General features: G+C 38.9%; 1 protein-coding gene across 4 annotated transcripts in view; it reads right to left on the bottom strand.

Moving 5' to 3' along the window:
• WDTC1 (WD and tetratricopeptide repeats 1) overlaps nt 1-13477 on the bottom strand; it is a 68316-nt gene that overhangs the window by 35923 nt on the left and 18916 nt on the right. The window lies entirely within an intron of this gene.

Below are 13477 nucleotides of genomic sequence, written 5' to 3'. Positions count from 1 at the left end.
AATTTTATTTATAAAAATAAGTGGCTATAGATTCAACCCAATCCCTATCGAAATCCCATCTGCCTTCTCTGCAGAAATTCACAAGCTGAACATAAACCTCATATGTAAATGCAAGGGACCCAAAATAGCCAAAACAATCTTGAAAAAGAAAACAAAGTTAGAAGACTCACTTCCCAATTTCAAAAATTACTACAAAGCTACAGTAATCAAAACAGTGTGGTACTGACATAAAGGACAGACATTTAGATCAATGGGATAGAGTTACGAGTTCACAAATAAACCCTTACATTTATGTAAGGTTAACTGATTTCCGACAAGAGTGCCAAGACAATTCAATGAAAGAAAGAATAGTCTTTTCAACAAATGGTGCTGTAATAACAATATGCACATGCAAAAGAATGAAGCTGGGCCTCTACGTGACACCATATATAAAAATTAACCCAAAATGGATCAAAGATGTACAAATAAGATCTAAAACTATAAAATTTTTAGAAGAAAACACGGGTGTAAATTGTTGTGACCTTGTATTAGGCAATGGTTTCTTAAATATGACACCAAAAGCATAAGTGACAAAAGAAAAAAAATAATTTGAACTTCATGAAAATTAAAAATTTGTGTGTCAAAAGCACTCTCAAGAAACTGAAAAAACCCACAGAATGAGAGAGAAAATTTCAAATCACATATCTGATAAGTGTTTATTATCTAGAACATACAAAGAACTCTTATGACTCAATGATAAAATGATAAATAACAATTTAAAAATGGGCAAAGGATCTGAATAGACATTCCTCCAAAGAAGAAGATATACAAATGGCCAATAAGCACATGAAAAGAAGCTCAACATCATTAGTCATTAGGGAAATGCAAATCAAGACCACAATGAAATACCACATCACACCCACTAGGATGACTATAATAAAAAAAGACAGATAATAAGTATTGGTAAGGGTATGGAGAAACTGGAACCCTTGTACATTTCTGGTGGGAATGTAAAATGGTGGTGCCACTTTGAAAAACAGTTTGGCAGTTCCTCAAAAAATTAAACCTAGAGTTGCCATATGACACAGGAATTCCACTCTTAGGTATATAACTAAGAGAACTGACAATATATGTCCATACAAAATCTTGTACACAAATTGTTCATAGCAGCAGTATTCATAATAGCCAAAAAGTGGAAACAAGCAAAATGTCCACTGATGAGTGGATAAACAAAATGTGGTATAGCTACAGAATGGAATGTTATTTGGCCATAAAAAGGAATGAAGTATGATTCATGCTACAACATAGATAAATCTTGAAATTATCATACTAAGTGAAGGAAGTCAGATACAAAAAGCTACATATTGTATGATTCCATTCATATGAAGTGTCCAGAATAGGAAAATCCATAGAGACAGAAAACAGATTAGTGGTTGCCAGGGGTGGAGCCAGGGGTAGGGGATGGGGAGTAACTGCTAAAAGGGTTTCTATTTGGGGTGATGAAAATGTCAGGAGTTAGGTAATGGTGATAGTTGTACAACTTCGTGAATATACTAAAACAAAACAAAAAACAAAAAAATGCTGAATTGTACACTTACATAAAATAAAAATGAACTTAAAAAACTAAGTCAACAAACAGGTGGCAAGTTGGATTTGGCCTGCAAGTCATAATTTGCTGACCCCTGATCTAAAGGATAGCTCTTGAAATCTCTCACAAAGTCAGATCTCTGCTCCATCTTTTTCTTTCAGGCTATTTGATGAACTTGTTATCTAATTTACTTCTCTCAACTGATATTGTAATAAAACTCTGACAAGTCTTTGTTAGAATCAGGTTACACTACGAAATTGCCCTGGTCTGCCATACTAATTACATTAAAAAAGAAAACCAATCTAGTTTGATATGACTTGTTTCTAGTGAATTTATGCTCAAATTATACAAGAAACAAAAAAGCCATCAAGCCAGTTGTGAAGGTGGGACATATAATGTTTTCAACTTGTTTAAGGACAATATTAAGAAAACTAATAAGGCAAGAGAATAAACCCACCAAGCCAAGAACTATTTGTTAAGCCCTTTAAAAAAGTAGACACATGGTTGAGCTGGAAAGAATGTGAACTCTAAAGCCAGACAGGCCTGAAATAAATCTTTTTAATCTTATTTCTACCACTTATGTGACCTTGGAAGTGCTGTTTTACTCTCCTTATTTGTAAAGTGAGGTTACTTTCCTCTCCCTCTCTCTACCTCTCAGTGTTAATGCCTAACACCATGCCAAGAAATCCCACAAGTGGAAGAAATAGAATGAATCAAAGTGAGATTAGAACTTTAAGGTGGACTTTGAAAACCCTAGGGATGTTGAAAGCAAGTACCCCCTGCCTCCGAAGTGAGGACTGCAGGCCACAAACTGAAATCCCAGGATATTTGGCTCCTGTCTGGTTATGACAATAAAACTCACTGAGACAAGATGAGCTAGTGCATATAACTAAAGGGTGATGTGGAATGCTCAGCAAAGATGTCCAAGGAATATAGAGAAGTGGTTTGGTCTACATACCAGAACACCTTAGAATTACCCTAATCAACATTAAACTTAAATCCTCTAATCTCAACCTCCCTTCAGGCTCTCTTACTCAGTTGCTGCCACTACAACACTTCTTTATATTTTCTTAATGAACATTTTTAACTCTCTATTTTGAAACAATTTCAAACATATAAAAATGTACAAGAATAGCACAAAAACACCCATGTATACCTTTCCCCTATTTCATTAATACAGTCTATATTCACATTTCACCAACTGTCCCAATATTATCCCTTTGATTTTGCTGATCTAGGATCCAATCCAGGATCACACACTGCATTTAGCTGTCATTTTCTTTTTAGTCTCCTTTAATCTGGAACAGTTCCTCAGTCCTTTGTTTTTTATGACATTGACATTTCTGAAGAATATGTCAGCTGTTCTGGAGAAATGTCTCTCAGTTTGGATTTGTCTGATTATTTCCTCGTGATTAGTTTTAGATAATGCATTTTCACAGAAATACCACCTAGGTGATTTTGTGTCCTCCTCAGTGCACACTATCAGGTGTCACCTGATGTTAAGGTGGTATCTACCAGGTTTCTCCACTCTAATGTTACTATTTTCCCCTTTGCTATCTGTGAGGAAATACTTCTACATTGTGCAAACATCCTGTCCACCGTCAAGTTTTCACCCAATGGTTCAATCATTCATTGATTATTCTTGCCTGAATCAATTACTGGTATGATGTGGTGTGACAGTTATAAAATGGTGATTTTTTCCAACTTTATCATTTCTTCATTTAGTGGTCATCAATCTACTAGAATGAAGTGCTTTTCTCTCTCCGCCCACCCACCCCCCTTCTTTCTCGCCCTCTCTCTCTTACCAGTGCAAAATCAGGTATTTTTTTATTCAGTGGGTTTTAATTCATTATTGTCATTATTCATCCTGATGCTCGACTTGTCATGGGTTTGGCCAGTAGCATGCCTTTCAAGCTGGCTTCTGTGTCCTTATGATATGTTCCTGTCATTTTTATTTCTTTACTTTCTGTTGATCTTCTGCCACAGGATGTTGTAGGCTCATCTTGTACACTCGCTGTCCCAGACCTGAATCAGTTATTCCTCCAAGGACCCCTGGTTCTTTCTAGTGGGGAATGGTATTTAGAAACCAGTAACTCATGGCTATTGAGGTATCATTGCTTCTGGACCCTTTCAGAAGACAGAGCTGGAAATAATATAAAAATTTATATTAAAATATATGTATTTTTAAACCATGAATTCAGGAATCCCCTGGCGGTCCATTGGTTAGGACTCGGCGCTTTCACTGCTGGGGCCCACGTTCAATCCCTGGTTGGGGAACTAAGATCCCACAAGCCATGTGGCACAGCCAAAACAAACAAACAAACAACCATGAATTTATACAGATACTGCTAATTCCAATCCAATACCTCAGAATTCTTCTTTTGCCTATTCCATATCTGAATTTCCCTTCTCCCATAGTGAGAAGGGAACAACACTGGTATATTATATCAATATTATAAATATTATATTTATTATATATTAACTGATAAATTTATCCCAACAACACTGACATATTTACTCATTTGCTCAATTCTACAACACACACAAAATACTGATAGTTACAGAATTGCTATAGGAATACCACTACAAATGACAAATTTACTAACCAGAGTTCAATCAAGATTTCTTTAGCTTGTCTTTAAAATACATACAAAGAATATTTATAGTCAAAGTACTGTGTCAAAAATCACTTGAGTTAGGTGGCATCCCTTTCCCCATCTCTGCTGACTTAATTTTACTTTTTGAATGTGTAAAACCTCAAAGTGGTTATAAAATTAAAAACTCTACAAAAAGGTCCAAAAGGGTTATTCCCTTTTCTCTACCTCTCCACTTTATGCCTTCTATCCCCTAGAGGTGACCAACTTCATTAGTTTCTGCTTATCCATTCTATGCTTGTGCTTGTAAAAATATGCAGGTACATATATAAATTCTTACTCTCCCTCCTTTGTTACACCAAACTTGGCAAAATTATATTAAAACAGCCCTTAAATATATGAAAAAGATATTCTATTTCACTCATAAGAGAAATGTAATTTAAAACTCTACTGAGATACCATTTTTCATCTTTTAGAATGGTAAAAAAATTCAAAAGCTTAACCCCCTAGTCTGTCGGTGAGCTGTGGAGAAACAGGCACTCTCAGGCATTGCTACCAGGAAGGCAAAATGGTGCAACTCCCACCGAGGGAAATTTGGCAATATCTAACAAAACCACATATATACATTTACTCTTTGGCCAGCACTCCCACTTCTAGGTTTTTACCCTGAAGATATATCTCTAGCAATACTAAAATACATATGTACAAGGTTATTCATTATGGCATTGTAATTACAAATTATTAGAAACAACTCTAAGAGCCCATACATGGGAAATTCACTGATTAATCTTGTTTTATTTACACACTAGACTACTATGCAGCTGTGAAAAAGAACTCTGTGGAGAATTCCCTGGTGGTCCAGTGGTTAGGACTCAGCGCTTTCACTGCTGTGGGCCTGGGTCCTATCCCTGGTCAGGGAACTAAGATCCCACAAACTGTGCAGCGAGGCCAAAAAAAAAAAAAAAAAAACTCTATGAACTGATGAGTGATTTTCAAGATATATTAGTTAAGTGAAAAAAGACAATATATATCATTCCTCAATGATTCTTATCCTCAACAAGTCCTCCAAGTCCAGTCAGTCACTCTGTTCTCTCCTTACATGCTACCTCATGTCTTTACTTCCTTCTCATCCCCCTAAAACTCCATGATTCATTACTACAGTCATTCTCTTGCAACCTTCATCTGACAAAATCCGAACCCCACATAATCTTTTAGCTTTCCTGTATCTTCAACTTTCCCTTTCTCTACTGATTCTTTCCCCTTGGGATTAAACATGCTCAAGTTTCTCTAATCTAAAAAGTCCTCCCTTGATGCCAAATCCACATCTAGCTGTGGCGTTCCAGTTCTCTTCCCCTTCATAACCATACTGAAAGAGTAGTTTATACTGGGTATTTTTACTTCCTCACTTCCCAATAATTCCTCAACCCACTTCTAACTATACCACAAAAATGGCCCTTGCCATGGTGACCATGATGGCTTCCTTGCCCTAAATCAAAGGGACACTTCTCAGTCCTTATGTTACTTGGTCCCCAGTGGTATTTGATAGTGCTGACCACTTCGTCTTCAATGAAACTTTCTTCTTCTGGGTTCTGTGGCATGACCCTCTCTGTTTTCCTTCCTACTCCTCTAGTTGCTCTTTTTTTTTAAAAAATTAATTAATTTATTTATTTATTTTTGGCTGTGTTGGGTCTTCGTTTCTGTGCGAGGGCTTTCTCTAGTTGTGGCGAGTGGGGGCCACTCTTCATCGCGGTGCGTGGGCCTCTCACTATTGTGGCCTCTCTTGTTGCGGAGCACAGGCTCCAGACGCACAGGCTCAGTAGTTGTGGCTCACGGGCCTAGTTGCTCCGTGGCATGTGGGATCTTCCCAGACCAGGGCTCGAACCCGTGTTCCCTGCATTGGCAGGCAGAGTCTCAACCACTGCACCACCAGGGAAGCCCTAGTTGCTCTTTCTTGATACCCTTTGCATACTCTTTGTCCACCTGGCCCTTATATTGGTGTTCTTTATGGCTCTATCCTAGGCTTTCTTCCTACTATACACACTCCTCAAAGGCAATCACAACTCACTTTCATTGTTCCAATGTATATGCTGCTCACTGCTCCCAAATCAACATCTCCAGTGTGTACCTCATTCCTAAGCTCAGACCCAAGTATTCCAACTACCTGACTAGAAAGCACTAGACAACACATGGGCCTATAGCTCCGGAACATCCATAACCAAGCTTATCATCTTTTCCTTCAAACTTATTCCTTCTCCAGTGCTCCCTAACTCTGTGAATGATACTACCATTTACCCTGCCAAATAGAAACTTAACTTTCATCCTTGACTCCTCTCTTTTCCTAACTTTGCACATTCAGTCACTAAGAATTCTGTTAATTCTACCTCTTAAATGTCTTTCAAATTCACTGACTTCTCTCCATCCAAATTACCATTATCTAGGTTCAAGTAATCAATCACCTCTTCCGGAATCACTGACACCATCTCTTAAGTGGTCTAGCTGTCCACATTTTAAACTTCTGCAATCTTCATTTTGAAGCCAATTTTAATTAAAAAAACAAAAACAAAAACCTTAACTGTGATCATATTGCTCACATGGTAAAGACCACTTGATAGCTCTCCACTGCCCTTAGGATAAAATCAACAGTCTTCAACACAGCTTACAACATCCTTCATTATGGACATCCCAACCTCATCAACTTCACCTATCACCCTTCTTCCACTTGTATCCTGGGACCATCTGTCTCTTGAGCCAAGTACCCTCTACTCTCTCTTGCATCACTCATATGCTATTCCCCCAGCCTAGGATTTTTTTCTCTCCCTATCTCCCCCAAATCTACCTAGCTCCTCCCATCCATCTTTCAGGTATCAGCCTAGACTACATTTCTCTTAGGAAGCCAAGTTGAGATCTCTCTGGCACATTATGTTTCACTCATTTGTGAAATTTCTCAGAATAATGATGGACATGTGAGGGAGAAGAGGTTGGGGTTGGGGAGAGAACAAATGTTTGTTGAACACTATGTTTAAGATTGAAGAAGTGTGATGAGAGTATAAATTGGTACAAACTCCATGAAAGACAATTTTGTTAATATTTATTAAAATCACAGATGGATATACTCTCTGACTACTAATTCCATTTGTAGGTATTTATTCTAAAAATATACACCCACATATGCCAAATGGTGTTGCAAGGAATAATACTGTACATACAAAAGACTGTAAATAATCTACATATCCATCAACAGGGACAATTTAAATAAATTATGGTACACTCATACAACACAATACTCTGAAGCCATGAAAGAATTAGATATTAGAAACATCTTGGGCTTCCCTGAAGGCGCAGTGGTTAAGGATCCGCCTGCCAATGCAGGGGACACGGGTTCGAGCCCTGGTCCGGGAAGATCCCACATGCCACGGAGCAACTAAGCCCGTGCGCCACAACTACTAAGCCTGCGCTCTAGAGCCCGTGAGCCACAACTACTGAGGCTGTGTGCCACAACTACTGAAGCCTGCGCACCTAGAGCCTGTGCTCCGCAACAAGAGAAGCCACCGCAATGAGAAGCCCGCACACCGCATCGAAGAGTAGCCCCCACTCGCTGCAACTAGAGAAAGCCCGCATGCAGCGACGAGGACCCAACGCAGCCAAAACTTAAAAAAATAAATAAAAAATACAAAAACAAACATTAGTTGATTTTACATTAGGCCTGGGTCTTTTACAGATGTATGACTTTGTTTTCAAAACAGTGACTTATGGGGCTTCCCTCGTTGCGCAGTGGTTAAGAAGCCACCTGCCAATGCAGGGGACATGGGTTTGAGCCCTGGTCCTGGAAGATCCCACGTGCTGCGGAGCAACTAAGCTCGTGCGCCACAACTACTGAGCCTACACTCTAGAGCCCGCGTACCACAACTACTGAGCCAGCGTGCCACAACTACTGAAGCCCACGCACCTAGAGCCTGTGCTCTGCAACAAAAGAAGCCACCGCAATGAGAAGCCCGCGCACCACAGCAAAGAGTAGTCCCTGCTGGATGCAACTAAAGAAAGCCCACGTGCAGCAATGAAGACCTAATGCGGCCAAAAATAAATAAATAAATAAATAAACAAACAAATAAATAAATAAATTTATTTTAAAAAAAAAGGACTCACTGAATTTGAACAATAAAATAAAGTTGACATTTGTTAATATCACTACAGATCTCATCAAAAAGACTTTTAAGAAGTACTGAGAGGCTATCAAGCTCATGGTGGGAGATACAAGTTTTCCTATATTCTTTTTTTTTTCTTTGCTTTAAAGCTCAAATTTTATCCTTGGCAACAAATACTGTCAGTTGTTCTTCTTGAAGTGATAGTTTACTTCATTCATTTCAAAGAAAATGTCTGCCAAATACCCATACTTGAATAACCAGTTTTCATCTGCTAGCCATTCTTTCAGATGGTGTTCCATGAAAAAAATGTCCAGTTGAGCTTGCAACTCAAAACAACTGAACAAGTGCTTTTCCTCAAGACAACTGTCAGAGTTCAGTATGCAGCAGCAGTACTTTATGGATTCTTCCCACCTCATAATACAGAATACTGAAGAGATCTGTATTTAAGGGTTGAAATTTAAAATTAATAAGTTTTTTTGTATTATTTTATTGATGTAAAAATCAAGGATATTTTAAGTAAGACTGGCTTTTTTTGGGGGGGGGGTCACTGCAAATGCATGGGGTAAATAATTCAATGACTTTGATGCTACTTGCCTTGATTCACGCTAAAATGACAGTAGTTTTACCACTTTTTTTTCCGCAAATTTTTAAACGAATTATTATTATTTTTTTTTAGTTTTGTTTTGCAAATAATGTCTTAGTATTACTATGAAAGTAGTTTTGACCTCATGAATTCCCTTGAAGAGGTCATGGGGATCCCCAGGGGTCTGCAGACCACACTTTGAGAACTGCTACTATAGACTATTACGATGACTTTCCAGTTTTTATCCCAGTCTCTGCTTCTTTTTTCGACAAACCTACTGGACCCTGCAACAATGACAGAAATGTCTTCGCACTTACCAAAGGCCAAGCCCTCTGCTTCAACTCTAAATCCTATCCCCTCCAACCTTCCCTAGGACGTGGCTCCTTCAGTTATTCTGTCCTAATCCTTTATCAGCAACCACTTTCTCTCTCATCAACATACAAACAACCTCTAGTATTTCTTCCCATTCTTACAAATCCCTCCTTTGATCCCAAAGGCCCCTCCAGCTACTGCCCCATTTCTCTGCTTCCTTTTGTAAACAAGGTCTTTCAAGAACTGTCAACACAACTCAATAAAGCTGGAAAACAAAAACAAAAACAAAATAAAGTGATTCTGAAGGATGGCAGTGAGGGGAATAAAAAAAGCTGTCCTTCTTCCTCCAATCTCCTGAAATGATTCCTCATTGGTTAAAGCCAACAAGAAGATAGATGACAAGAGAGACTATTGATACATCTGTGCAAGTCAGCTGCCCAGGTAGTTAGCCGAAGAAAGAAAGGTGAGAAGTAGATGTAGAAAAGCAAGAGAAGGTATCTTTTACAGTTTTGTTAGGGGAATCACTGACCGAAACCACCCACCCTGGCCAGGGGCAACAGTAACCACCTGCATGACTTATCTTACAGCAGGAGATCCTGGTAAAGAACATGGAACAAGCTACCACCAACTGGAAGAATTCGGGAGAAGTCAAAAGGAGAGAGGAGACGCCAGTCCATATGTCCTACCAACCTCGCAGAACCCTTCACGCTGGAACCCATCTTGGCTGAGTGATGCTCACACCACCAGGAAGGACCCTGAGTCAGAAGGATTGGCCAGAGACAACCTGGAAACTAACCCAACACCATAAAACCTGAGACTGTGAGCCACGAGGCAGAGCAGTTCTCCTGGGTTCCCTTACCCTACTGCTCTCCACCCAGGCACCCCTTCCCAATACAAAGTCTCTTGCTTTGTCAGCATGTGTGTCTCCTTGGACAATTCATTTCTGAGTGTTAGATAAGACCCCACTCTCGGGCCCTGGAAGGGGTCCCCCTTCCTGCAACAGTTTACCCTTTTTACTGCTTACATCCTATCTTTCCTTTCATCTAGGGGAAAAGTTTGTAATAACTGACTAAATAGATAAATTTTCATCACCCTCTTTAAAAAAATTTTTCTTTTTTTCCTGTACTGTGTGGCTTGTGGGATCTTAGTTTCCCGACCAGGGATCAAACCCAGGCTGATGCAGTGAAAGCGCCGAGTCTTAAACACTGGACTGCCAGGGAATTCTCTAAAAAAATTTTTTTAGATAGAGAGTTGTCTACTTGCTGTTGTACTCCTTCACCTCCAATTCACTTCTCAACCCCTCCAATTTAGTATCTATTCTCACCACTCCAATAAAACTGCTCTAGTCAAGACCACAGTCACTGTTTTGTCCTCACTTATTCAACCTCTCAGAAGCACTGAGTAGAACTGACCACTCCTTTCTTGAAATACTCTCCTTACACTCTCCTGGTTTTGTTTCCATTCTACTTCACTGACTCTCTTTCGTGGTTAACTTTTTTTTATCTCCTTAGCTTGTAATCAATTTCTGAAAGCTGGAGTATCTCCAGAGCTAGGTCTTGGACCCTATTCTCTAAGGCTCCGTGGATCGCTGAAGTCTCCGGATTTCTCCCTATAGTCCAGAGCTCTCCCCTGATTAGGACCATCAACTGCCTACCTGACATCTCCACAAAGCTATCCAACAGGCTTTCAAACTTTACAGGTCCAACCCCGATTCTCTCACAAACCTATTTTTCTCCCAGTCTTCTTTCCATCTGCTCTCACTTCTCTAAGCCTCACAGGTGGCAACGCTGGGATTTAAACTAGGTCTTTCTTTTTTTTAAAATTTCATTTATTTATTTTTGGCTGTGTTGGGTCTTTGTTGCTGCGTGCGGGCTTTCTCTAGTTGTGGCGAGTGGGGGTTACTCTTCGTAGCGGTGCGCGGGCTTCTCAATGTGGTGGCTTCTCTTGTTGCGGAGCATGGGCTCTACGTGCACGGGCTCAGTAGTTGTGGCTCGCGGGCTCTAAAACACAGGCTCAGTAGTTGTGGCACACGGGCTTAGATGCTCCACGGCATGTGGGATCTTCCTGGACCAGGGCTCGAACCTGGGTCCCGTGCATTGGCAGGCGGATTCTTAACCACTGCGCCACCAGGGAAGTCCAAACTAGGCCTTTGTTTTAACATCTAAACCTGTGGGCATTCCTTCATATTGTGCACTGTTACTATAGGTCCCGGCCAAGGTGGCCTTCAGCCAAGTGCAAATTCAGACAGTTCATCCACCTTAACATATTTTTGTATTTGAGTGCCAAATCTTTGGAAATAATAGCTAGAATCCTGTTTTGTGTTCACAGAGGTTTCCAAGTCTGTTGTGGACAAAGTTATAAAACCAGGAAGAGATAGTAGAGACAATATGGGTTGGGTGGAGGCACAGCTAAAAGGAGAAGACCAGCCAGAACTGTCTACTCAGCATCCACCAGAGCAGGGTTTCTCAACCTTGGCATTATTGGCATTGGGTGCTGCATAATTCTTTGTTGCACATTCTTTGTTGTACTATGATTGTAGAATGTTTAGCAGCATCCCTATACTCCATTCATTATATGCCAGTAGTACCCTTTCAGTTTTCACAGCCAAAACTGTTTGGACATTGCCAAATGTCCCCTTGGAGGTAAAACCTTCCATGCCCCACCTCCAACTGCACTAAAGGGATGTACTTTATTTTTCAAGGAAATATGGAAAGAAATTCAAAAAAATAGAGTAAAGGATAAATAATACAATATATTTACAAAATCATGTTTTCAAAGACTTTTTAGAGGTATGGGGAAACAATAATGACATAAAAGTATAAAAGGGTTTAGCAAACTGTGTAAATGGTATGAGCTCCACTTTGCAGAAAAAAATTACATAAGCATGAAAAAAACTGGAAGACATAATAATAACTGTTATTTACTGAACTAGCTTATATGATCCAGGCATTGTATTAAGCACTTCAAAAATCACCTCATTTAATCACCACAACAATTCTCAGTTATTGATCCATTTTACAGATCAGGAAACTAAGGGTAACTTGAACAAGGCTATATAGCTGTAGAGAAGATAGGTCTTGAAACTAAATTTATTCAGCGCTAATGCCCATCTCTTAACTAGCATTCTGCTTCATAATACATGAAAGTAGTATACCAAACATTAACAATGTTTATCTCTGGATGGTAGAATTAAAAGTGATTTTGTTTTCTTCTCTATATTTTTCTGTCAATTCCATACTTTCTACTATGATATTTACTACTTATATAGTCAGAAAAAAAATTTTAAGTGAAAGTTGTGAAGACCACTTGGTAACATGGAGAAAAGGATTATTATAGAAAAGATACAAAATTCAATGTAAAGTATGATTACAATTATGTAAAAATATGCAAAAGATAAAAGGAAGTATATACATAGTAATTATACTAGGGAGGTGGGAATAACAAGTAATTTTTACTTATCTTTTCCATATTACTATTAATGTAGTTATATTTTATAATGGATAAAAGTTTATAATGAAAAGAAAGCAATAACAATCATCTATAATTTCATTAACTCGAGATAACACTGTTAGTAGGCAATGAATTTCTTTCTAGTCTTTTTCTAAGATCAACATAATTACTTACAAACATTAACGTGAAGGAACCAAAGAGAATTCTTATTCAACCTGCAGATGACACTAAGTTGGATAGGACAGCTAAAAGTTGGATTCAAAACACGGTCTTGAGGAAGGAAAGGGAATGGAGCTAACATTGTGGAGTGTTTCTGTGTCAGACAGAACTAAAAAGCTGAACATCTGGACTGTAGGCCTGACTCCCCATGGATTGGACAGGACAACACTGGACAAGGTGCTTGGTTTTTCTAAACCTTTTTTTTTTTTTTTAAATACCTATTTCCTATATACCACCCACAGCATTTCTTTGAAGCTAAAATCCAAGTGTGTGTGTGTGTGTGTGTGTGTGTGTGTGTGTGTGAAAACACTCTGTAAACTCTAAATTCCTATACAAAGGTAAGAATCTTTATTGTCCAAGCCAATAGCAAAAACAGTGTTATGAAATTCAATAGTCTTTTTCCAAGCACAAAGGAAATAATATGACGAAAAAACAATTTGTGTGTGACCATGTCAATCACTAATCTTGATTCAGATTTATGTGCCTAATAAAACCGCTGTAAAGGAGAGGTAACCTTCAGGTATGACCTGCAGAGAAAAACTGTTTATGTCTTGAATAGTGCAAAGAGGATTCTCTGCAGGCAGAGAATGGAGAGCCAGTCATCTGTATC

The sequence above is a fragment of the Balaenoptera acutorostrata genome, chromosome 1 (assembly GCF_949987535.1).
Source record: "Balaenoptera acutorostrata chromosome 1, mBalAcu1.1, whole genome shotgun sequence".
Taxonomy (NCBI): domain Eukaryota; kingdom Metazoa; phylum Chordata; class Mammalia; order Artiodactyla; family Balaenopteridae; genus Balaenoptera; species Balaenoptera acutorostrata.
The sequence above is the reverse complement of the archived record's forward strand: the minus strand, read 5'-3'. Positions and strand labels throughout refer to the sequence as shown.